Source organism: Myotis lucifugus, unplaced genomic scaffold, assembly GCF_000147115.1.
Source record: "Myotis lucifugus unplaced genomic scaffold, Myoluc2.0 scaffold_71, whole genome shotgun sequence".
Taxonomy (NCBI): domain Eukaryota; kingdom Metazoa; phylum Chordata; class Mammalia; order Chiroptera; family Vespertilionidae; genus Myotis; species Myotis lucifugus.
The window spans coordinates 1364729-1373141 of record NW_005871119.1 but is presented as its reverse complement, the minus strand read 5'-3'; positions in this window follow the sequence as shown (position 1 = coordinate 1373141).

The following is an 8413-nucleotide window of genomic DNA, read 5'->3' as shown; positions in this document are numbered from 1 at the left end:
CCTGTAGCCATCACCCTACCTACTTCTTTATAATCAGACTTCTTTGGAGGAAGGTTATTCTTGATGACTAATTCCTTGCTTCACATTTTTCCCATAGCACACTGTAAACTATTGATTCTTGCCATTACATTCTTAAATTGACTAGAAAAGGTCACCTGAAACATCTAAATGCACCATGATATTTTGTGTGTATTTTTATTGTATAAATATATGTAACACAAAAGTTACTGTTTAATCACATTTGTGTTCAATTCTGTGGCATTAAGTACATTCACAATGTTAGGCAAGCATCACCACTATTCATTTCAAGAAATTTTTCATCATCACAAAAAGTCTGTATCCATTATACAAGAACTCCTCTTTCCCCTGTGCCCTCAGCACCTGGTAACTGCTATCCTACTTTCTGTCTCTATGAATTTGCCTATTCTGGATACCTCACATAAGTCATGTGATATTCGTCCTTTTGTGTCTGGCTTATTTCACTTAGCATAATATCTGCAAGTCACATCATGTTGTAAAATGTATCAGAATGTCATTTCTTTCCAAGGATGGATAGTATATAATATGTATAGACCACATTTTGTTTACCCATTTGCCAATTGATGGACATTTAAGTTGTTTACACCTTTTGCCTATTGTGAATACTGCTGCTATGAACATCCCTTTACAAGTACCTGTTTCGTTCTGCTTTCAGTTCTTTTGGGTATATATACCATAAGTGAAATTGCTGAATCGTAAGATAATTCTCTTTAGGAACTGCCAAATTGTTTTCCACAGCGGCTGTGCTATTTAATTCTGACAACCAATGCATACAAGTTTCAATTTCTCCACATCCTATCCCATATTTTTTATTTTCTATTTTTATGGATAGTAGCCACCCTAGTGGGTGTGAAATGTTATCTCTTGTTGTTTTGATTTGCATTTCTCTAATGGCAAGTGATGAGCATGCTTTCATGTGCTCATTGGCCATTTGTGTACCTTCTTTAGAGAAATGTCTATTTAAGCCCTTTACCCATATTTGAATTGTGTCATTTGTTTTGTTATTGCTGAAAATTGTCATTTTTAGCCCTTTTCTTATTTGATCTCTTTGCAGCATTTGCCCCTATTCTAACTGAAATGATCTCCCCCTCTGACTACATAACTTCACTCTTTTCTATCTTTTCTCTCCCTACTCTTATCTTTTCATACTAATTTCCTCACTATCTCTTGCTACATTTAATCCCTACCCACGTTAACATTTATTGAGCACTTTGTATGTGCCAGACACTATGCTAAGTGTTTCATGTGTGTTCTCTCCCTTCATGTTTAAAACCACCCATTAGGGAGATGGTGTTATTGGATATGAGGTTCAAAGAAATAAAGTACTTTGCTTACATTTACTGAAGTGATTAGTGAAAGAGCTAGCATTTCACCCCAGGAAACTGATTCCAGAGTTCGTGCTCTTTAGACTTTCCTATCTAGTTCTATAGCATTAACCACTAAATTAAGCTAATTCAGCCCTATATAGTAAGTTATATAATTGAATTTTATGGTTACAGAGTATGGAAACTGGGTTTGACAACTTAAACTGAAAAGAAATTTGTGGTAAGGATCAGAAGTAATTCACATATTTAAAAGGAAAGCTGGAGAATTGGGCTTAAAAAGACAGAGATCTAACTGGATTGCACCACCCAGGCTGTAAGAACTGAAGGGCAGTCTCATCAGGGCCCAACCACTTCATGAACTGGCTGCCAGTTGTTTAAGCAACTTGGTCAAGACTGAAATTCCAGAGAGCAAGCGTCATATTGGTCTGGCTGGGACACATGCCAAGCCCATGGGTAGGAAAGACAAGAATAGAACACAGTGATTGGCAGTCTAAACCTGGCTGTATCCAAGTGGGAAAGATTCACGCCCCCAGAGCAAAAAAAGAAACAATGAATAAGTAGATGTAAAATAACAAGTCTATACCTCCAATCTTTAGTGTTAGCCCAGATCCCTCTCACCTCCAAACCTAAATATTCAATGACTGACCATTTCTACTTAAAGTCCTTAGTACATTGGTAACTACTTGATCCTTTTTAATTGGCCAGAAGTCTACCTTACAGATATTTCGCATGCTACATTTCTCCCTCTGGACCAAAAAATATGTCTCTCTCTCCTTCATGGACCTATGAGCTCCTCCATTGGATTGTATTCTTTTTTATACCCTCTAGCACTAACCACCATGCCATGCATGCAGCCAGTGCTCAATTAGTTTTTGCTGCTGAAGACTGAACCAAAACTTGAGGGGAACTAGAATATCAGACATTCATGAAACAAAAGATCTTGAACAAAAAAAAGACCTTGAAGTTTTAGTTGAATGGAGGTAAAGTATGAGCCATAAGTGTTTTTATAAACTGTCATAGAGTAGAGGTGATTGTAATTGTGTCAGTAAAATTCTGGTGTATTCAAGAAAAAAAATAGGTCTATGGTACTTAATGCTGATTAGACCACATCTGGAGTATTATTACTATTTCTCATCAGCACATTGTAAGGATATTGAAAAACTTAAAATGTTTGGAAACTATATCAAAAGAAAAAGGTTAACTGAATAGGGAATATTATAATGGAAAAGAGAAGAATTAGGAGGTTTGATCCCTGTAATTTTTCAAGAGTCCCATGAAAAACAAAAATCTAGACTAATCTGTATAACTACAGATAGAATCTTCAAAGAGTTGTTCATAAATGGAATAATCTGTTTTATAACATAATAAGACCTCTATGACTAGAAATATTCAGAAGTTATGCTAACAAACCTCAAGGTATTGTTTTAAGTGATAACATCATTGCTTAGTACATTGACTAGATTAGATGTCACAAACTCAAATGTCCTTAGAAACAAGGCAGCAATTAGTTTGCAGGAATAAAGTAGGTTGTGTATAAGACAGTAGAACATGACCAATGTCGCCCCAATAAATTTAATTTAAAAAAAGACAGAACATATTGGGAACTGTCATGGGGACTAGAAAACATATGCCTGCCTGGAGGTGTTGGAATTTATACATTTTTATAGCATGATGAAAATCAAAATTGACAAAAAAAGAAAAATTATTAGGATTACTATTAATTCTAATGAAATTACTAAGAGTTCGGTAAATGTAAAGATGCTGTAGTAGGCAGAAAAATGGCAGAATCTATGAATATGTTCTTTTAAATAGCAAATAGGACTTTGCAGATCTGAATAATTTGCATCTGAAATCATTTGCAGTTAATTCATTCAAATGGCTGGACCTTGAGGTAGAGAGTTTATCTTGGACTATCCAAGTGAGCCAATCTAATCACATGAGTTTTTTTTTATTGCTAAAAGTATTACAAAGGGTATTACATAGGTGTCCTTTTTTTCCCCCCCGCCCTTGACAATCCCCTGGCCTCCCTTACCCCCCAGTGTCTTATGTCCATTGGTTATGCTTATATGCATGCATACAAGTCCTTGGGTTGATCTCTTACCCCCCTCCCTCCTGCCCCCCAACCCTCCCTGGCCTTCCCGCTGCAGTTTGACAATCAGTTTGAGGCAGCTCTGCCTCTGTATCTATTATTGTTCAAAAGTTTGTAATGGTCTTTATTATCCATGAATGAGTGAGATCATGTGGTATTTTTCCTTCATTGACTGGCTTATTTCACTTAGCATAATGCTCTCCAGTTCCATCCATGCTGTTGCAAATGGTAAGAGTTCCTTCTTTTTTACAGCAGCATAGTATTCCATCATGTAGATGTACCACAGTTTTCTAATCCATTCATCTACTGATGGGCACTTAGGCTGTTTCCAGATCTTAGCTATGGTGAATTGTGCTGCTGTAAACATATGGGTGCACATATCCTTTCTGATTGGTGTTTCTGGTTTCTTGGGATATATTCCTAGAAGTGGGATCACAGGGTCAAATGGGAGTTCCATTTTTAGTTTTTTGAGGAAACTCCATACTGTTCTCCACAGTGGCTGCACCAGTCTGCATTCCCACCAGTAGTGCACAAGTGTTCCTTTTTCTCCACATCCTCTCCAGCACTTGTCGTTTGTTGATTTGTTGATGATAGCCAGTCTGACAGGTGTGAGATGGTACCTCATTGTTGTTTTGATTTGCATCTCTCGGATGATTAGTGACTTTGAGCACTAATCATGTCTCTTGGCTTTCTGAATGTCCTCTTTTGAAAGGTGTCTATTTAGATCCTTTGCCCATTTTTTGATTGGATTGTTTATCTTCTTTTTGTTAAGTTGTATGAGTTCCCTATAAATTTTGGAGATTAGGCCCTTATCAGATATGACGTTGGCAAATATGTTTTCCCACGCAGTGGGTTTTCTTGTTGTTTTGTTGATGGTTTCTTTTGCTGTGCAGAAGCTTTTTATTTTGATGTAGTCCCATTTGTTCATTTTCTCTTTAGTTTCAAGTGCCCTAGAGCTGTATCAGTGAAGAAATTGCTTCGGCATATGTCTGAGATTTTGTTGCCTTTGGATTCTTCTAGAATTTTTATGGTTTCCTGTCGTACATTTAAGTCCTTTATCCATTTTGAGTTTATTCTTGTGTATGGTGTAAGTTGGTGGTCTAGTTTCATTTTCTTGCATATATCTGTCCAATTTTCCCAACACCATTTATTGAAGAGACTATCTTGACTCCATTGTATGTTCTTGCCTCCTTTGTCAAATATTAATTAAGCATATTGGTTCGGGCTAATTTCTGGACTCTCTATTCTATTCCATTGATCTATATGTCTGTTCTTGTGCCAGTACCAGGCAGTTTTGAGAACAGTGGCTTTGTAATACAGCTTGATATCTGGCATTGAGATCCCACCTACTTTGTTCTTTCTCAGGATCGCTGCAGCTATTCGGGGTCTTTTTTTATTCCAAATGAATTTTTGGAGAGTTCGTTCTAGATCTGTGAAGTAGGCCGTTGGTATTTTAATGTGAAGTGCGTTGAATTTATAGATTGCTTTGGGTAGTATGGACATTTTAATGATGTTGATCCTACCAATCCAAGAACATGGTATGTTCTTCCATCTCTTTATGTCTTCCTCTATCTCTTTTTTCAACGTCCTGTAGTTTTCTGAGTAGAGGTCTTTTACCTCTTTCGTTAAGTTTATTCCTAGGTAGCTTAATTTTTTTGGTGCGATGGTAAATGGGATTGTTTTTATAATCTCTCTTTCTGAAAGTTCACTATTGGTGTATAGAAATGCCTCAGATTTCTTGGGGTTAATTTTGTATCCTGCTACATTGCCAAATTCATGTATTAAGTCTAGTAGTTTTTTGATGGAGACTTTAGGGTTTTGTATGTATAATATCATGTCGTCTGCAAATAAGGACAGTTTTACTTCCTCTTTTCCAATTTGGATGCCTTTTATTTCTTCTTCTTGTCTAATTGCAATGGCTAATACTTCCAGGACTATGTTGAACAGGAGTGGTGAGAGTGGGCATCCCTGTCTTGTTCCTGTTCTTAGGGGAAATGGTGTTAGTTTTTGTCCATTAAGTATGATGTTGGCTGTGGGCCTGTCATATATGGCTTTTATTATGTTGAGGTATGATCCTTCTATTCCCACCTTGCTGAGAGTTTTTATCAAAAATGGGTGTTGGATTTTGTCGAATGCTTTTTCTGCATCAATTGATATGACCATGTGGTTTTTTTCTTTCAATTTGTTTATGTGATGTATCACGTTTATTGATTTACGGATATTGTACCATCCTCACATGAGTTCTTTAAAGTGGAGAAACACCCAGTTATAATCAATAAGAGGGAGGTCTGACTAAAGAATAAGGGTCAGAGAGATGCAACATTGCTTGCTTTGAAATGGAGAAAGGGGGCCACAAGCCAAGGAAAGTGGGGGATTCCTAGAAACTGGAAAAGGCAAGTAAGAAGATTCCCCACTGGAGTCTCCAGAAATGAATGCTTTCCTGTCAAAACATTGATTTTAAGTCTGGGAGACCCATGTGGGACCTCTGACCCACAGAGCTATAAGGTAGTAAACTTGTGTTGTTTTATGCCACTAAGTTTGTAGTAATTGTTACAGAAGCAACAGAAAACTAATATAGAGCTTAAAGTTAAAAGGATAGTGTGTGAGAAAAGAGTCATTTACAATCTAGTACAAATGCCTGGCAAACAACAAGACTTCACATTATATTTAATATGTATATTTAATATATAAGTCATACAATACAATTTATTTGATGCTGGAGACATACCATATGACTGGCATTATGCATCTAGCTATCTGGGAAATTTTTAAAAGGAATGCAAAGGAATATAAAGCAAGACCCCTGCCTTCCCAGAGAGCAAATTTTTAGATAATAGCTCATAAAACAGAATATAATCAAAGGCCAAATTACATATTATAGTAAGAAGAAGGGGCTATAAATGTAATTATTTCATATATCAGATTTTCCAGACTTAACTAAATTTCAGATATCTTGATTGGCTATAAATATAACCATAAAAAGAACTGGAAATTCCTCCAGTTTAGATCTAAAATTTATTTCTTATATGGAAATGACAAATCATGTCAGACAACTTGTCCAGCTTTTTGGCTTAGAAGCTATAGCCATGACTGTAGGAAAGTGGGAGTGAGTGAAGTTCAAAAGGGCTGGAGATGTCAGAAGGGTGTGTGTGTGTGTGTGTGTGTGTGTGTGTGTGTGTGTGTGTGAGAGAGAGAGAGAGAGAGAGAGAGAGAGAGAGAGAATTTGATGTAAATTAAAAGTAATTAATATTATAAAATATGAAATACATTTCCTGCCTAAACTTTTAGGAAACAGCTTTACATGGCTGTAAGTGAAAGGTGGAGTTAAAAGTGAGAAGGAAACACAGTTTAATAACCAAGTAAAAATAACCTTTGTGAATTTGTAGGTTGTCTTTATTTATGAAATAGTAGTTTCCCTAGGTTTGTAGTGTACAGAACTGAAGTTTTGAAACAGCTGGTTTGGATTTTTGATTAGGAAAGCAGTGAGTTTAGATAAATGGAAGTACAATGATGTGAGTTTGTAATAGGAGAGGCCAGTTGATATTATACATGGTAAATTTCCCAAAGAGGAGTTGAACTTCTCTGGTTGAAGTTTCCAATGTAATAGCCAAAAGGGAGGAAGGAAGTCCAAAGTTATAAGGAGGACCACATCAGCAGAGCTAATCCAAAGAAAGTGGACAGTATACACTAAGGAGCCCACACTCTGGAAAGTGGGTGGCATTTGGGAGTGCTGTGCTCTCTAAAAACTAATGTCAGAGGAGAACATTAGATCAAGGCTGTTAAGATGAACAGGGGGACATAGGACACTTTCATTCACGTTAAGCTGGAGACTTTGCAAGTTCTTGCAATGACTTCAAAAGTCACCTCTTTGTAGTTAAATGGTCCTTTTTGTCTACTTAATGCCTGTTAAAAATAGGAGCATAATAAACACCCATTTTTAGTGAATGATTAGCTAATAACTGTTTACCTTGGCTTTCCACTGCATCTCCAATTCTTGTGTTTGGACAGTCCAGAAATGATAACTCAGCCTTGGTGGTCAGCTGCACATTCCTGAATCAATAAATCTAGGGGATTTTTTGGTTGCTGTTGATCTGCTTCTCTTCCCTCATCACCCACATCTGGTACTCACTCACATCCCCATGACTGATTGCTACTCCTCCAAGATTATGCTCACTGCCCACTGCTCCACTGTGCATCTCAACACCCTTGATCTGATGAACTCTCTCCTCGGAAATTAGTTTTTAGAGATCACTGACTGGAGAGAAAAAAAGCTTACTGTAAATAAAAACTCTCCAGTTGACACTAAATGAGAAAGACGTGAGTTCAGAGTCAGAGAATTTCATTAAATTGATCTCAACTTACACAATCAGAAGGGGTTTTCAAAAGTGCTTTCCTAGTCAACCTTCTAAAAGTACAATTTTTTTCCATTTTAATGGGAAATTCATATTTGATTGAAAAAATGGAACATAGCATTCTCAGTTCAATGTTTCCCAGAGAAGCTTGTCTTTCATTGGATCACATGCTTAATATAAGTTCAAAGCACAGACTTTGGATAATTTGGATGTTGCTGTTTGCCTTTGCCTCTTGTTTTTGTGTGAAGGAAATTCTAGCCCCTGTGTAGGTGGTGGGCAGAGGAATATTAAAGGATGATAAAGATGAGAATGGGGTTGAAGGAAGAGAGAGAACATGATTTATGTAAAAAATGTCCAAAGAAGATCCGAGGACCTGGAATCCAGAGGGTAAGTCCTCAGAAAGGAAATAAGTGATACTTATTCTAAGGAAAGAGACAAGAACCAATAGATATTGGAACATAAACCTTGACTGGATACAGAGAAATTCTGAGTGAAAAAATTATACTGGCCTTGACCTCTCATGAAAGAAGAAATTGGAAGATTGTGCAGAGTTGAGGTTTCACAATTAAGAAGAGTGAAAAAGGTTAGGAAGAGCTGCCTTAGAAATG